Source organism: Puma concolor, chromosome B3 (genome assembly GCF_028749965.1).
Source record: "Puma concolor isolate L17-30 chromosome B3, mPumCon1.1.hap2, whole genome shotgun sequence".
Classification (NCBI taxonomy): domain Eukaryota; kingdom Metazoa; phylum Chordata; class Mammalia; order Carnivora; family Felidae; genus Puma; species Puma concolor.
In genome coordinates this window covers 107,548,464-107,567,157 of record NC_141672.1, presented here as the reverse complement: position 1 = coordinate 107,567,157, position 18,694 = coordinate 107,548,464, and the positions used below count along the sequence as shown (strand labels likewise).

The 18,694-nt window shown below is 47.3% G+C and overlaps 2 protein-coding genes across 7 annotated transcripts in view; one reads left to right on the top strand and one right to left on the bottom strand.

Annotated features, from left to right (window-relative positions):
• APH1B (aph-1B gamma-secretase subunit) overlaps positions 1 to 18,694 on the bottom strand; it is a 140,373-nt gene that overhangs the window by 38,054 nt on the left and 83,625 nt on the right. The window lies entirely within an intron of this gene.
• Positions 1 to 18,694, top strand: part of CA12 (carbonic anhydrase 12) — a 51,550-nt gene that overhangs the window by 8,255 nt on the left and 24,601 nt on the right. The window lies entirely within an intron of this gene.

Genomic DNA, 18,694 nt, shown 5'->3' with positions numbered 1-18,694 from the left:
GACCCCTTAGTGTGTTCAAAACGACAGAGCAGCCAAAAAGGATGAGTGTGTTGGAACTAATGACCTAAGGACACGTCAGATGAGCAGAGAACGGGTGCCGTGCCCCATCCCTGAGCATAGCAGTCATTGCTACGGTGCTCCTTAGATGTGAGCTGGCTCAGAAACAGATACCATCATCTGCTAGAGATTTGGGAGATAAAAGATAAGCCTTCAAAGGAGATGGGCTGGATGGGGAACATGGGGCGGGTGTTCCACTCTCCCGGAGTCGGGGCCCTGCAGGACATCCGCCGGGTCAGCCCCACCATCCTGGTGCAGGGAACTCTGGAACGACGGTGGCGTGGCCTGGGGGCACCGGGCAGTGGGCTGCAGCCCCTCACAGGCCCTCCTGCCCAGCGTCTCTGCCATGTGGCCAGAAGGCCCTGGACTCTGGCAGGACTCCGTGTGATCCAGGCCCTGTCACTGCATTCCTCATGCTGCTCCCCTTGGTCCCAGACAATAGATACCCTGTCTTAAAGGATTTTCCTTGGGAATCAGGCAGGGATCCTTCACGGGGCAAACCTCTCTGGTTTTCCCGACTCTGGGCTCCACCCACCTTCTGTCCCGAATCTTCTGGAACACTAAATTGCCACAAACAAGCTTTCCCTGACACATGACATCCTTCCCAAGGCCTTCCCAAACTCTACAGGCTAGATACGAAACAAGGGGGAGGTTGGGGGAAAAACTCTTCACTTTCTATTCTTTAGTACAGATAAAGGCAACTTGTGACCTCACTCTCAAATGTAGTATGGGAAGCAGACTAAGAGCTAAAGGGAGAACTTAAAACACAGGTAGGAAGCACGTGCAATTAGTTAAGAACAGATCTTGTCTTAGGACTCCTGGGTGGCTCCGTTGGTTAAGCGTCTGACTCTTGGTTTTGGCTCAGGTCATGAGCTCGTGCTCATGAGTTCAAGCCCCATGTTGGGCTCTGTGCTGAGCTTGGAGCCTGCTTGGGATTCTCTCCCTCTCCCTTTCTCCCTGCCCCTCCTCTGCTCTTTCTGTCTCCCTCTCTCTCAAAATAAATGAATAAACTAAAAAAAAAAAAAAATAGCTCTTGTCTTTACCAAAGGTAAGAGGCCCAACCAACTCCAAACACCCCAGTGACTCCCCCCCCCGCCCCGCCCCCGATTCCATTTGCTGTCCTGAGGGTGAATGCCAAGAGGCACAGAGCACTGTGAGGAGAGACAGCAGGAAAAGGCTGGAACATGTTTCTCATACCAGGGAACTGAATCCCCAGCCCTACGCCTTAGGGATTTCCCTTGAGGCTAGCAATCCAACCCACTATCATTTATGAAATCTGTGCTGTTGTTCCAGTTACTTCGAACTGAGGTTGTGACATCCAGGGTCTGTTAGGATGTGGTATGGTCTGCCTACTCATACTTATTTCTCATCTCTTCTGAGCTGTGGAATTGAGGTTTGTGTGTTCGGAGGGATCCTGGCCTGTAGCTACCAAAATGCCTGCATTTTAGTGTTCATGGCTGGCCTTACCAGCTGGGTAGTACCATAGAGAAGCCAGGATTAGTTCCTAAAGGCAGGTGTAGTGGCTCGGGAGTGGGGGAGGCAGAAAACCAGGAGGAAGAAGTGGAAAGTGTATGGAACCCAGACCCAGGCAGACCTCCATGAATATCTGCTGGGCCGCTTTCTGGCTGAATGGCCTTAGGGAAGGAACTTAACCTCTCTGAACTTCAGTTTTTTTCAACTACCGAATGGGAGTAATAGCGTCTACTCCGTGGTTCTCAGATCAGTAGCATCACCGTCACCTGGGACTCGCGATGCCCTTCCCAACACTAAGAAAGAACTAGAAGAGGAACACATGAAGGAGGCTGGGAGGAAACAGCAACCTCTTCAGCTCCGGTTCTGTGGCAGTAACAAAAGCACCGTGTTTGATTTTGTTAGAAACGCAAAACCTCAGGCCCGTCCCAGATCTGCCTACAAATTAAAAAACTGGGGCTGGACCCAGCCATCTATTTGGGGAAGCCCACCCGAGGATCCTGAGGCCCACTGGTGTCTGAGAAGCACGGGTCTGCTTCATGGAGGACTGAGTAAGATCACGTGTGGAAAGAGCCTAGTGGAGCCTGGCACATAGTGAGCCCCTAATACAGCTAATCACCATTTTCTTTCCCTCCACCCCACAGAGTGGAATTACATTGGCTAATATGTGGGAAAATGCCTTGTAAACCCTATCGCACCAAACAGACGTGAAGTGGGTTGGGAGGGGGTTGCTTCTTCCGTGCTTTTCTGAATTGCCTGAGCTTTTAATAGCAAGGAGGTACTCCTTTTGTATGAGCAAATGGACATTTCCTTTGTGAGAAAGAAAGGGACCGGGCAAAAAACACAAGCTCCTCACAGGCCAGAATGTTCCTTCTAGCTCTGTCCATTAGGCCAGGGAGAAGTCAGACGTCATCTCCCCGGTGCTTTTCTGGCCTCTAGGGACCAGATACCTGGCTCCACAGCCATAGCCACCTCAGCCACCTCAGCCAGACAGCTGAAGTCACTGCAGCTTCCTTGGCCTCCCGACCCAGCCCCTGGGAAGCGCCAAGGCTGATCCTCGATTTAGGATGCCAGGGTGGAGGTCTGAACCTGGGCAGAAACCTGAGGCTGGGCTGTGAGGATTGTGAGCTAAGTAAGCCCAGCCCCAGGCAGAAACCCTCACCCACCTGAGGCAGAGTCAAGCTTTGGGACTGCAGGGTGAGAGCTGGCTGACTGACTGGAGCTAGGAGCAGGTCTCCTCAGGGGCCCCATCAGGCCTCCTGCGGTGCTCAGACTTGCGCCTCCTGCCCTGTGCCCCAGGCCTCCTGGTGAGGGCAGAACAGGGCCCCCCAGAGCTGGTGAAAGCCCTTGGCAGCCCAGCCTCAGCACTGAACGGAGAGGAACCTCTGGGGTAAACTGGCTCAAAGGAAGATTTAAAGCAAAAACAAGGCTGAATTCAAAGCAGGTGTGTAAAGGAGGCTCTAGGCAGGGACTGGAAAGTCTGGTTTTCCGGGAGGAAGAGAATGGATCCGGGACCGTTTCTGCAATCCCCTGGGCGGGAGGGCCTTCCTTCCTGCTCTGTTACCGTCCTATGCAGCGGCACCCACAGGGGTGAAGGGTACAGAAGCCCAGAAGCACAGCCAGACTTCCAGGGGCCACCCCATGTGGCCAAGTGCCTGCCTTGGACAAAGACCATAATGGCTTGACTCTCAGATGCACATTTCCCCCACATTTTAGCATCTCTGAAATAGGGACATACCATCAATGGTGTCTGGAAGCAATGAAATATGCTAGTTGTTCCACAAACACTCACTGAGAAGCACCCTGTTACATGCTAAGAACACGAGGAAAGGAGCTGAAATGACTACTTTTGATAACTCAATAGTGAAAACAGTGGGGGCAAAAAAGTGTAAAAATAATGGCTGGTACGCACACTGCCCAACACAGCATACGGGAATGATGGGTCATCATATTTGACTTTAAACTATAACGTTTTCCAATTTTCGGTTCATGTATGCTTTCTGTTTGATAATATTACACGTACTCATAAACAAAGTAATTTAGGAGCTTTTTTTTTTTTTTTTTACCAAAGTGTTTCTTTAAGAAGCAAGCTCCCCGATTTCCTCACAAGCACTCGATTTTATGCCAACCAGGAAGGAAGAAACGCCAGCTGCACCTCCTTCTGCCTATAAAGGCTGACTCAGAACTGGTGTAATTCGGAATGGTTTGTTTAAATCATCTTAACTTTTTAAATGGTTTTGCAATCATTAACTGGTGACTAGATCAGTTGGGTGACTCCTGGGTGAACTGGATGAGACCCGTCCAGACACCAGCACAGTCAGGGCAAGGTTCAGGCAGCCCCCACCTTCCAGGGGCTGATCACTCTGGAAAGGCTCCTTATGTTCAAAGTGAGATTTACTTAAAGCAGGGAACAAGGACATTGGCAAATGGTGCCTAGTGCTGTCGTAGCAGCGGCCATTCCTGGGTGTTCCACCTTCTGGGAGGTGGACGAGGAGTGGAGAAGTGAGAAAAGGTGACTCTGAAGGTTGTTGAACAAAAACTTTTTTCCCCCCCAAAGACATTTTGTAGCAGTCATGCAAATGACTGTTTCCCTTTTGGCTTTGGCCACCAGGAAGCCCAGAGGCAAATTGGTGGCTCCGACTTGAGTAACTGTCTATTCTTCTATGACCTGCAAATCTAAAGATTCTTCCTTATATTACCCTTCTGGTTTCTAGATATTTTTCCTGGTCCTGAGCCAAAAGGTTACAACAAATAGCTTTCTGGAATTTTTAGCTAGAAGGGACCTTATAGTAGAGATACTCTAGATTTCTACCACTCTTTTTTATTCTGCCCCCTCCATGGACACCACTGCTTAAAAGATTTGTTTTAACAAATTAATACATTAATGAAATAATCTTTCTCCTTTGTTATTAATCAAAGATGCACATAAAAACCAATCAGAGTTTTCAGTTAGCCCAAGATAATTGGTTCATATTCACTCCACAAATATTGAGTGAATACTAAGTGCCGAGTATTGGACTAGATGCTAAAGAATGACGAGTAAGGCATGGTCTCTACCACTGTGGAACTATGAATCTGGGAGGAGACAGTGAATTAGACAGGGCCTTACAATACAGAGAGATGAAGCATGGAAGAGACCTCACCTAGGGTTTGGGGGAAAGGACTAGAGAAAGCTTTCCTAGAGGAGGTGATATCTAATCTGAGATCTGGAGGACAGATAAGAGCAAGCCAGACAAAGGGCAGGGCATGAAAGGGCACTGGGGGCCAAGGGACAAACTATGCAATGACCACCTAGGCTGGTATGTTCTGGGGACCACCCAAGAACCTTGATGAGGGGGACTGGGGCTGGGGAGGCAGGCCAGGGCCAGAGTGTGACGAGTGTGAGCCAGCTGAGGAGTTAGGACCTCATTCTGGAGGCAGCAGGGACTGCTGGAGCATTCCAAGTACAAACCTGAGGTGATCAGATGAGCAGTTTAGAAGGATCATCTCAGCTGCAGGGTAGAGAGTGAATGGAGTGCGAACACTGGAGAAAGGGAGGCCAGAGGGATGTGGGAGAGGGGCTTAGGGGTCTGAACCAAGGGAGGGGGAATAGGGGTAATGACCTGTTGATATAAATCAGCTGGAAATGTAGACACCTAACAGAAATGTAGACACGGTGAAGTCTGATTGTGGATGAGTGCCTGTCTCTGTTCAAATTGGCATGCAGACTGCCATATTGCCTACGTGGGACCCTGGGGTGTGTGTGTGTGTGCATAGGACACTGATGTAGCCAAACCCCACCCCCACTTACAAATGAGGCAGGGGAAACTCACCGTTCCACAGTGGCCCAAACAGAGCAGGAGGCACCGAGCGAGGACCAGAACTTGTGTCTCCCGGTTCCCGTTGCATGCACTTTCCCGGTCATTTTGCGGATGTTTATTTTATACCAGGTGTTGCATGCCCTACACTGCACATCATGACATTGTGTAAAAGCCCTTGAGGAAAGGCAGTGATTTTTTTTTTTAAAGTAAATAATGTAGATTTGCCAGGAACAAATTATGCCAAATTAACGTGCTTTTCTTCCCCTCGTCAGGATAAAAGGCTTAGTGGTTAAAGAAAACACAATACGTTTTGACAGAGATAAATATCTGATAAGGTTCCATGTGCCACACTCATGGTAAAGTAGATCAAGGACCAGTGTGGTTGGTAGGAAAAAAAATCAATAGATCCCCCCTACCCGCCATCGTTACCATTGGCAACACACGGCTGTTACTGTTGTCGGGGTTCCTCTGGGGGCATTCCTGAATCAATACCCTTCTCAGATTCTTAGGAAGAGGAAGGGCAGCTAAAGGAATGTGGTCATTGGAATCAGAAGGATCAGCGTTGGGAGGAAGAGTAGGGAGTAGAGGACGAATTGAGGTGAGGAAGCAGGTCAGAAAAGCAGATCAAGTGAGAGGGCTGGGTGGCAGGGGCAGAAGGAGCACCTGGTGAGCAAGTGTCGTGTGAGCACGGCACACTGCAGGGCTAGAGGCAGCCGGCAAGACTGAAGAGGAATGCCTGACCATTGTGCTCTGTCCTGGTTCCTCAGGAAGGAGGGCGTGCCTATGCACCCACATGCACATATACACGTGCACGCCCACATCCATATTCATGTGAGTATCTGCTTTCTGAGATGCGTCTGTACTCACACACGCTCACAATTCCATCCCCTAGCCTGTGAGCTGGCGTAGCCTCTAGGCTGGTTTCTGAGGCATGGTCTGTTTAAACACTCAGCTTGGAGGGACCCTCAGGTGCAATCTTACAAGTGACTCCTCTGTGCCTCCTTCTGGCAGTCACCCAAGAACCTCTCCGGCTCTTGATAAACCTTTGGGTGCGATGCTTCAATGTGTCCGTCAGCAAGGATGAAGGAGGGAGTGTCCCAACCCTGAGTATGGAAGGTGTGCAAGTAACACTGAGTATGCAAAGCTGCCTGGTCCGAAAACTTACTACACCCTGGAGAGAAATGGAGAACTGCAGGAACTTAGTGTTCTCCTTTCACATAACTGTCCCCCGAAGCACAGGTGCCTCTTGGGTTGGTAATAATAGCCAAGCGCTTGTTTTCCAGTGAAGATTAACGTGAAGATTATCACTGGAGAAGTTTTTTTTTTTTTTTTTTTTTAGCATAAGCCTACTGCAAGCAGGGCAGTGTTCTAGGGCCTCTGCAGGGTACGGGGCTGAGCAAGGAGCCATTTCCAGCCTCAAGGAGGGTCACCCAGAAGGAGCACATAACTGCACAGCCTGTGGGGAGCGACACCCTCCCCATAGGGGCTGCCTGGACAGATGCACAGACCCCAGCCCAGGCAAGATGCTTGGGAAACATCGGTTGAGCGAAGGAGGAAAGAATGGTTTATTTCTCTGCTTATTTTTGGCTTTGGGAGTTGGAGAAGTCACCAGGGAGAAGGTGACACTTGATCTGGGATGATAGGATTTCAGAGGTAAAAGCCAGTCTGAAACGAAATGCCACATCACCATGCATATCTCATTAGAAGTAAACGGAGACACACAGGGAACCCTGGATTTATTTTCCAGCGAGGCGAAAGGGAGACCTTGCTTGAAAAGGTTGGCAAATGGCCCGCAAGAGAAAGGATTGAGACAATTTAGCTCAGAATGGCCCAGGGCCCAGCCTGTCTTGGGAGTCTGTCACATCTAGGCACTGATCTTACGCTACCACATTTATTCCTCATGACAGGGATGGGAGGAGGTGCTGTCACTTCCATTTTCTGAGTGAAGCTCAGGGCATCGATGACATGTGCCCAAGGTCACACAGCTTGTAAGTGGCTGAGCTGTGCTTGGCAGCTCAGCCTGAGGGCTCCAAAGCCCTCCTGCTGCACCTCATGCCTCTCCAGAAAGGGGATAGTAAGAAGTAGCTGGGATGAGGTCTTCAGGTGGGAGAGACCCATGAAAAAGCAGCTTTTCTCACTAGACAGGAAAACTGAGGGAGTAGCTTTAAGTAACAGCAAGAGTGCTGTAGGTTAGCTATCAGAAAGAACTTCCTCATTGTGAAAGCTGGTAAGTGAAGGACTGAGCTAACATCAGGCCGGTGTTTCGAGGCCAGTCACCCTTCACTTTAGTTCAGCTTCCACCCAGGGTAACTGCAGAAAGTCTGTCTTTTACCAGATCCCTTCTTTTCATGATTCCCAGACTCCCTGGGGAATGTTTACAAGGTCACAAATGCCTCCATGGCTGCTCTTCCTCTCTAGCTCTGGACGGTTACCCAGGGCCTACCTGCTGGTCACCTCTTAACCACCCTGGAACCAATGCCGATGCCCGGGCTCTGTACCCTATAAAGCGCGCTGGGAGCTGCCATGGTGGCCAGTATGAACTGCCAAGGTCAGAGCCCAGCCTTGCTACTCAATGGCAGTATGACTTTGGGCATATTATTCAAACTTCTGTGCACCAGTCACCTCCTCTATTAAATGAGAGTATAGTACCTATGTCATAGGGCTCGTACGCAGATTAAATTAACAGATGTTACGCATACAGAATGGGGATTGGCAGACTATGCCCCGTGGGCCAAAGGCAGCCTGTTTTTGTAGCCGAAACTTTCTTGGCATGCGGCTCCATGCATCCACTGACGCAGTTGCTAGGACTGCTTTTGCACTAGAGCAAAAGGACCGGGTAGTTGTGACAGAAACAGTACAGCCTGCAAATCCTAAGATATTTTACTCTCTGGTCTTTTGCAGAAAATATTGGCCAACCTCAGATACAGAGTGATACCTGGTACATAGTAAGCGCTCATTATATGATGGTATAAAAAAACAAAAACAAAAACAAAAAACACTAACACTAAAAAACAATTCATTAGGCCTTGGAATTTAGCAAAAAAAAAAAAAAATTGGTTCAGGCCCTGGGATGACACAGGCAATTACAGTCTACAGATCTCCCTGAGGGCAACAAACATCCCTTTGCCATGGGTCCCCTACCACCAGGTAGGCACCGGCCTTGCTCTCCTGGCCTGGAGTCCTCCTGACTGTGTTCCCTCTTCCCTGACACCAGGTCTCTATTCCTCTTTGTGGCCCCAGGATGATTCACAGTGAGAGCACTCAATTCCTTCAAGAAAAACCTCCTCCGCGCTGTATGACCTGGTCCTTCTTCCATACCGCCCAGAAGAGGAAGTCACAATAGACTAGCCCGGGGCTTCTCAGCCTCTGCACTGCTGACATTCTGGGCAGGATAATTCTTTGCCATGCGGGGCTGTCCTGTGCATTGTAGGATATTTAGCAGCATCCCTGGCCTCTACCCATTAGATGTCAGTAGCACCTGCCAGTTGGGATTCCAAAAATGTCTCTAGTCATTGCCAATGTCCCCTGAGGGGTAATATCACTCCTTTTGACCACAATGACTTGAACTTTGGAAATAACATCACAAGTGGGACAACAATGTTCCTGTTCAGGACACCTAAATTCATATTTAGAAAAACAGTGTTTTTTGCAAGGACAGAGACCTGTTAAAGATGCACCCAGTTTGTATCATTGGGTCACTAAACAGAACGCTTAGCATCTCAGCCTGAAACACGAGCATTTGGATGGCTACAGCAGGGTTACGTTTTCATAGCAACATTGGGTAGTTCCAGGCCTCAGGTGTGTATAGCTAAGAAGACTTATCCAAGTGCTCCATCCTACAACACGGGGAGGGCCTCCCCGTGGACAAATTTCTGGCTCCTCCCCCAGAATGTGGAAGGTGCTTATGAACCCCACACCTGCCCCACCCCTTGTCCCATGCCAATCTTCCAGCTTCAAGGGTTTGTACATCTGACTCTTGAGGTAGAGTCAAGATGTTACTCTACCTCAAGTGACAGGAAGAAACTGCTGGCTGCTATAAAATAACAGTTCATTCACAGAGTCACTTATTCTTGCCAGCAGTCCTTAATGATTCCTTTTTGGGCTGGTCCTGGGATTAGAGACAAGCATGACACAACCCTTGCCTTCAATGGGTTGACAGCCAAGGGACCCGCAGACATGTAAACAGGCAATTAGAGTGGAGCAAATTAAGTGCTATGACAATGTGTGCTGGAGCTGTGGACACGGAGGGATGACAACAAGCCTCAATTTGGAGGCAGAGTGACTGTCAGGGCTGCCTGAGGAGCTGTTTCTTGAAAGACAAAGGAGCACAGCAAGAAGAGCATGTGAATGTTTATGTGCATGGGTGGTGTGTGTTTTAGGGATGAGGATGGCTTTCCATTGAAGGCAAGAGAGGTCCAAAAAGCAGGTAAGAGTGTGTGGCGTGGTTAGAGAATCAGGGTGGCAGCAGACTAGCGTTTGAGGAGTGGTGTTGGGAGCTTGTTCTCCCTAGGTCTCTTGTGTTTCAGGAAATCTGTGGGCAGAGGCACTGATGGCTTTTGTTCTGGACAATCATTTCAAGGATGTGTATGTAGCAAATAGTTTTAGAAGACAGAGACAGTGTCTCCCTCCAGGGCAGAGAGGTTTGTTTGCTATCCAGTAAGATAAAGACAGTATCTCCCTTGGGGGTGAAGTTGGGCAGGTTTTCCCAACTTGGAGTTGCTTGGCCATGATGCAGAGTAGTTGGCATGTGCAGGTGTCACCTGGCCCTCGTTGTAGTACCCTGTGGAATTGGGGCTTGGGAAACAGACACAAATGTCACTCTGCTACTGCTCTGAGTATTAAACTGTCTTTTGTCTCTGACTCAAGAGTCTCGTGTCTTTGCCATGAAACTGTGGTAGCCTAACTTGTTAATCTGGTTGAAATTTTGGTCCCCCCTCCACGGACCTCAGATTTTTGACAGGTGGCAGTGGGGAAAGCAAAGGCTGGAGAAGGGGGGATCACAAAGGTCTTGAGGGCTGCAGTATAGGCCTTGGGATTAATCCTAAAAGCTTGAAGAGCCACTGAAGAATTTTCAGCAAAGTAATGTTCAGAAATGGTGTGAATTAGTGTGGAGAGGCGAGGGCTGTGGGGTAAGCCTGGAGAGACAAGGCCAGTGAGGCGGACAGATATGGAGCTGTGGGTCTGAACAAAGGCTGTGCCAGTGGGAACACATGAAGGCCAAGTTTAAAAAAAACTTAATGTGGTCCTTGATAGCACTTTTACTGATACAGGAGTCAATCCAGGTAACTCATTGCATGCCTCTTTAGACCTTTCATGCTCTGACATTTCTGAAGCATATAGACTGGTTATCTCCTAGAAGGTCTCTCAATTTGAGTTTGTCTGAGGGTTTCTGATGAGATTATGTTGTCCATTTTGGCATGAATACCGTAGAAATAATGTGTCCTTGAATATCTATGTATTTCATCAGGAGGCTCTCGACTGGTGATAATTTTGATCACATGGTTAAGATAATGCCTGTAGCTTTCCATTTTAATGTTACCATAGGCAATCTATGGGAAGATCCTTTGAGACTGGGTACAAAAAATTTGAATGTTGATTGTATATTAGGTAACTGTACTAATTGTTAAGTTTCGTGACTGGGATCGTTATATTGTGATTATGTTGGACAATGCCCTTGTTCTCAGGAGACAGACATGTATTTAAGTACATGTATTTAAGTACAGGAAGGCGTGAGGTCTAAAACTTTCTCTCAAAAGATAGCCCCAACTGGTGATGGTTCAACTTACAATTTTTCCACTTTAGGACGGTGTGAAAGTGATACGCATTTAGTAGAAACCATACTTGGGATGGTGAATTTGGATCTCTTCCTTGGCTAGGGATACCTGGTGTGATTCCGTTCGGTGACACCAGGTAGGGCGGCTACAGCTCCCAGGCAGTCACACCACCACGAGGGTACACACCTGAGGGACTTACAACCATCCTGTATCCAGACAAGCACTCTGACTTTGACTTTCAGCCCAGCACTCTACAAATTACATGAGATAGTCAACACTCTCTCATAAACTAGGCTTTGTGTTAGATGCTTTGCCCATTTGTAGGCTAATTTAAGCATGTTTAAGGGAGGTGAGGCTGTGGGGTGCCTGGGTGGCTCAGTCGGTTGGGCGGCCGACTTCGGCTCAGGTCATGATCTCACGGTCTGTGAGTTTGAGCCCCGTGTCAGGCTCTGTGCTGACAGCTCAGAGCCTGGAGCCTGTTTCAGATTCTGTGTCTCCCTCTTTCTGACCCTCCCCCGTTCATGCTCTGTCTCTGTCTCAAAAATAAATAAATGTTAAAAAAAAAATTTTTTTAAAGGTAGGCGAGGCTGAGCTAAGATGTTCGAGAGGTTAGGTGCATTTTCAAATTACATGATATTTTCAACTTACAATGGGTGTACTGGGACATAATCCTGTCACAGGTTGAGGAGGAACTGTCATAACAATAATAATGTGCATATATATGTATATAGAGAGCGAGTAATAAAGCAGGTGTGGCAAAATGTTAACAACTAGTGACTCTAGGTGAAGAGTACATAGGAATTCATTGTGGTACCTTCAATTTTCCATACATTTAAGATTTTTCAAAATAAAAAAATCTTTAAAAAAGATACCTGAAAATAAAATCATTATGTCTCTGTGCCTAGCAATGGGGCCAAAGGAGAGGACAGGAAGAGGTAGATTGGGATTCCAGGCTTTGGTGTGGTGGGTGGTACCATCAGCTGAGACAGAGAACCTTGAAGGAAGTAAGGGAGGTTTTGGAAGGAGGAGGGTCAGAGAGGAAAATATGGCAAGTTTGGTTATTCTTTTTTGATGGTTTGTCTGTCTGCCTTCCTCTCCAGCCATGTCTGGTTTCAGGGAGCCATGGACATCGAAAGGGGGCATCCAGTAGGCAGCTGGTCTGGAGCTCAGGAGGAAACTGCGTAGGGCAGAGGTGGTGTTGAAACCGTGGGAGGGGATGGCCTCAGTCCGGAGGCGTGTGTGAAAGTAAAGAAAGAGCCAAGAACAAAACCATAAGACAGCTGTCATTAAGGGGGCAGTGAGTTACAGATAGTGGAAGAGGAGAGGTTTCAGAAACGGGGGTGGAGGCATTGGGATCAAGGGCTGCAAGAAAAACGAGGGCTGAAGAGTCTATTTGAATTCAGTGGCACATGGACCCAGAAGTCAGAGTCGCAGGGCAGGGAGTCTGAATGGGAAGTGAAGACGCAGAAGCCAGCAGCTTAGACAACTCTTGTGAGATGCTTGGCTGAGGAGTGGAGGAAAGATATCACAGTAAAAGCTAAAGGGGAAGTACTCGTTCTAGTAAACAGACATCCAAGGTCCACAACCGAGTATTTTGCCAAAGCCACATTCAACTTAGATATCCGCTTTTGTCCCTCACCTACTGTCTAACCCTGAATGCAGTCACGGTTTGTCACCCCCAGGTTCACCCTTTTAACAAAGGGGTGGGGGTGGCGTTGGAGACGAGCAGCTTCTTGTCAGCTAGAGGAGACGGCTGTACCAATGATTCAGAGCACCTGAGACATTTTCACATCTCTCTTCGCCAAAGAGCCTGTCACAAAGGCAGCCTCTGCCCACTTAATTTGCCCTCCCACCAACTTCCTTCTTGTGGGAGGGCACACGGCTACACCACCTTGTATGGAACATGCCTTTGTTAGCACGATGATGGAAGGTTCCCCTTTTCATTCAAGTAAGAGCCTCGTTGACCCCTAGACTCTTGTTCCCGGGAAAGCAGCCTGCATTTTCTCCATCTTCCTTTTCTGCTGACTCTAGTCACACTTCTTCTAAAACCCTCACAGGAGAGGCACTGATGCTTTATTACACAACAGAATAGCAATTTAACCAGAGTCAGATATTTAAACTACAATAAAAAGCAACAATACGAATGAATAAATGAAGGTATATCCATACAAAGCGATAGAATTCAGCTATAAAAAGGAAGTACGGATATATGCTACAATATGGATGCACCATGAAAACACTCTACGATGTGAAAGATGCCAGACAGAAAAGCCGCATGTTGTACTATCCGCTTAGATGAAACATACGGAATAGGCAAATCCATTGAGACAGAAAGTAGATTAGTGGTTACCAGGGGTTGGGGGTGGGGATGGGAAATGGGGAATGAGGATGGGGTTTCCTTTTGGGGTGATGAAAATGTTCTGGAGCTAAAGAGTGACGATGTTGCACCACACTGTGAATATACCAAGTGTCACTAATGGCAAACTTATGTTATATATATTTTACCACAATGAAACAATAATTTAAAAAAAAAAAAAAGCAATCTTACCCTGACGATGGGGAGTAAAAGCCGGGGCTCCAACTTCAAGGCCTTTGATCTGGGAAGAACTTTTCATCAGCTCTTCTCAAATTTGGCTGCACATTAGAATCACCTGGGAAGCTTTTTAAGGCTTCCTGTGTCTGCATCCCACCCAAGACCAGTTAAACCAGATGTCAGGGGCTGGGGCCAGGGGCACACTTAGAAGCTCTCAGAGATGCCAGTGTAAATCCAGGGTTAAGAAACACTGCTGTAGACAGTGGTTCTCAAAGTGTGGTCCCCAGACAAGCAGCATCAGCATCACCTGGTAGCTGAATCAGAAACTCTGCAGGTGGGGCTCAGCAATCTGTGTTTTAAAAAGCCCTCCAGGGGGGCGCCTGGGTGGCGCAGTCGGTTAAGCATCCGACTTCAGCCAGGTCACGATCTCGCGGTCCGTGAGTTCGAGCCCCGCGTCAGGCTCTGGGCTGATGGCTCGGAGCCTGGAGCCTGTTTCCGATTCTGTGTCTCCCTCTCTCTCTGCCCCTCCCCCATTCATGCTCTGTCTCTCTCTGTCCCAAAAAAAAAAAAAAAAAAAAAAAAAAACATTGAAAAAAAAAATAAAAAGCCCTCCAGGGAATTCTGGTGGTCACTCAAGCTTGACAACAGCTGTTCTGAGACTAGACTGAACCACTGGTCTACTGGGATAGAAAGATAGAAAATACTATTTTGAAAAGTGTATGTGTTACTAGGAAAGAGAAATGCCAAGGGCTCTACAGGAGCACAGAGGAGGGGGAAACACTCTGTCCTGTGTTAGGGGGAGAGAGAGGCAGGGAGAGATATCTACCCTCGTACCTCCACCCCCCCCCCCAACAACCCCAGTGCTACTGTGGGGGTACCTCTAGATATGGCAAGCAGAGGGGAGGGGCTTCTGAGGGCTAGCAGAGAGTTGAGTTGGCGGTCAGTCTTACAGCTCACCTCTTCTCCCCCTACTGCCACAGCTAAGCCAGAAATGACACCAAGCAAGGCTTGATCCTCTCAAACTGGCCCAGCTGACGCCAGCATCAGCTCTCCCTCTCAAGCTGGCCCAAATACTAATGGAAATAACAAAGAGGAAAGTTTGAGATAAAGTACAGATTAAGGCATCTTTAGAAAACTTTTCCCTTTTCAGGGCGCCTGGGTGGCTCAGTCGGTTAAGCATCTGCCTTCAGCTCAGGTCATGAGCTCAAGGTTTGTGAGCTCAAGGCCTACATTGTCAGGTCCTCCGTCCCCCTCTCTCTCTGCCTTTCCCCCCTCTCATTCTGTCTATCTCCCTCAAAAATAAATAAACTTAAAAAAAAACTTTTCCCTTTTTATTAACCCATAACATAAAATCCAAGGAAGAAGAATGGGCCTCCTTCGGCAATCCAGCTTTAGGCTGTATAAATAATAAGTAACCCTGACTCTCCAGCCCTTGCTCACTGCCCTGTCTCCGACTCATTTGTAACATTAACAAAGGAAAATGCCAGTTTGATTCCTTGGCCTCCTCTTGTTTATAATAAAATCCTAAGACCTCATCCACCAATCATTAACCCACAGCCCTGCTAGCCTCCTTTCCTTCCGGGCAGGATCTTGGTTATTGTGGCCATGCCTCTCCACTTGACTGACAGGAAAACAGGCAGAATCGGCAGAACATGGCCTTCTGCAGGGGGCCAGAACCCAGCTAGGGCGGACTCTGTGGGAACTCCCTACTCCCCATAGGCTGAGCCCACTGGACTTCTATGAGAAGCTGTATATCTTTTAATCAACTTTGGAAGTAAACTGCAGGACCTATAAAGTATATATTAAATAGTTTTAAAACGTGGCTCCCATGTCCTAATGACATCTTCAGGATGTGTGGTTTCAAGATGGATTTAGAGGGGGCCCCAAAGTCTGCCTTCTCCTCTGAATGGGGTCCTATGGCCTAGCCATGTTCCGTATGTCTCTAGCCACAGGACCATGACTGATGGCCCTCAGGGAAAGGTGGGTACCAGCTCCCTGAAAGGGGGACCTTTCTAACAGAGGAGTGTACATGAGCAGGTGCCGAAAGATTCGCAGTGTTGTCGTAGGGCGATGCCCATCTTGGGCATGGGCAAGCCAGATGTATCCTAGGTTCTTTCCGAGTTGATACGTCACATGCATACAAAATACATAGGCTCTCTGCTGCAGCAAGTCCTCTGAGCTTGTGGTGCCCTCTCTCTGGAATGCCATTCCTCTGTTTTTGCTCATGGTTGGCTCAGATCCATCCTTTACATCTCAATTTTAATGGCACCTCTTCTGAGAAGCCTTCCTGTAGCACCTGGTCCACAGTGATCCCTCCATTTTCTCCATCCTAGTCCTTGCTGATTTCCTTCATAGCACTGACTGCAGACTGTAATTATTATATTTACGTATTGGTTTGCCTATTTGCAGTTTATTATCAGACTCTTCCTCTGGAATGGATGCTCCATGAGGACAGAGACCACATCTGTTTTGTTCTCCATTGCATCTTCAGTACCCAATACAGTGTCAGGCACATAGTAGGCACATTTGTTGGAGAAATGAATGAATGAACTTCAAAATTGAGTAGCATTCCAAGGAGAGTAGCAATTCCCTCCTCTATTCAACATTTGAATACCCATTTTTAATTGCAAACATGATCAATCTCATTAAATGTATTCAAACTTGATACACAATCTGTGATCACTTAAGTATATACATGCTGGGACTAGGTCCATTTTCATTATATAGTCAGATCCTTTGGGGGACTGACCGAAAGCTTTTATTGCACTGAAACTTTGACTATTGGTTGAAAAAAAGGCATGTCAATATCCATAATATGTAGACCTTGTAAACCTTCCCACTATGGTTTTATCTGTTGGCACAAGTTTTGATCTGACTTTGTGTTTCGGCGGCCACGCTGAAGAGACACGCCCTGGAGCCTGTGGCACAGGACTGGCTTCCCAGGCAGCTGCCTGCACAAGGGTTCACAGAGACACGGAGATGAGTCTACCTCAGAGAGGATGACCATGAAGAAAGGTCAGGGGCAGCAGGTGGATCTGAGGGACCGACTTAAGAGAGGCTCAAAGAGAAACCTCAAAATAGGATGACAATGAATGCATTTTGGTTTTTGTCCAGACTCATCGGATACAGTGCAAGTTACAGACAATGTTTTTATTAAAATTTTTATTATTCTTGAGCACATAGGATGTACAGTCAGGGAGAGAGAATAATCGGTGAGAAACCGGAATCCGATTGTAGCAGTAACTACATAGTTCTCATCTTTGAAGGCGCTCTCCGTGCTTTTATTATTACAGTATATGTACCAGGCATAAAAATATAAGAAATTACTCAACCCATAAAGTTTTTACTTACCCCATACCACGTCTGCAAACAGGTTATAAAATAATAAAATCATCCTCCATTGACTTGCATAAATTATTATTTGCTTGAGGCAAAGACATACCTCATATATGTACAGAGTAAATACACCCATATTGGGGAGAGATGAAGCGGGGGCAGGAAAGAGAGACCTAAAGCCATTAAACAGAAACCTAGAGCCATATTAACCAGTCATAATCCATGAACCTTACCTGGACCCTGACTCAAACAAACTGTTCAATGAACTTATGTGACAATTGGGGAAACCAGAACAGTCTCTGGATATCTGATGACATTAAGGCATTACTGCCAACAGTTTTTGGATGTGAAAACAATATTGTGGTTATTTTTTAAGACTCCTTATCTTTATTTATTTTTTTTTTTTAGCGTTTATTTATTTTTGAGACAGAGAGAGACAGAGCATGAACAGGGGAGGGGCAGACAGAGAGGGAGACACAGAATCTGAAACAGGCTCCAGGCTGTGAACGGTCAGCACAGAGCCCGACGCGGGGCTCGAACTCACGGACCGTGAGATCATGACCTGAGCTGAAGTCGGACGCTTAACCGACCAAGCCATCCAGGCGCCCCAAGACTCCTTATCTTTAGATAAGCATCCACAGATTTTCTTCAAAGTAATCCAGTGGTGGGGGGACAGACAAAAACTAAACTAATCATGGATTGACAGATGGGTACATTATATGGTACCTTTGCACCTGCTTTGAAGTTCTCTGTAATTAAGTTTTAAAACAAGACACAAGACGTATTAAGAAAATATCAAAATATAAGTGCATTAAAAAAAATCACACTAACTTGTTTAGGCTCACTGGCGCACTTTGGTTGCATATACTGCAGAATGTGGAGAAAGTTTGTCTTCCCATAGCCAATCCCCTCTGATCAGCATTGTGGGCCCGCTGAGCTCCTGGATTTCTGCCTAGGTTTTCAGTCTATGGGTTTCACTTCCAGGCAGCCTTCAGTGTCCTGCTCTGATTGATCTGCTGAATACTTACTGAGTGCCTCCTTCAGCCTGGAGTCAATTTGTGCTCTGCTGGACCCTCCCCAACCCGCTGTCTTCTCAGAGCCACATTCCATCCATAGGTTCCTCTTTCTGGATCCAACTCTCCTGGATCCAACTCTCCTTCTCTACTCCCCTTTCCATTCTGTATGGAAGTATGCTTAAGTCTATTAAGAACAAAACCCTTCTTGTTATCCTCATCTTCCTATAACCATGTGCGCATGCCCATGTACACACACACACACACACACACACACAGTCTTCTCTCAACTCTTTATGGCTAGATTTCTGAAATGAGCTTAAGAAATCCCCCAAATCAATTTATTAAGTGTTTAGTAAGTGTTGCTATATCAGACATGGGGGAGGGACGTGACAAAAAGCTCTAGTCTTCAAAAGGACTGTGAAATTTGTAGACAGAGTTCTAGTCTGGAGCAGGTTCATGTGCTAGTCTGGAGACAGCAGTCACACATGAGACTTTAGTGAGTATTCATATCACTGTACCACCATGTGAACCCCCAGCAGGCTGGCCAAGGAGTCCCGGGGCAGGGAGAAAGCCCTGGAAGTAGTTTTGGCAGGACTTGAGCTGGACTTGGAAGAGTGAACAGGATTCAGAAAGGCAAGGAGGAAAGAAGGTGGCATTTTAAGCACATTTTTTAGCATAAGAACATATGGGAAGGTTGAGTTAGTTCAT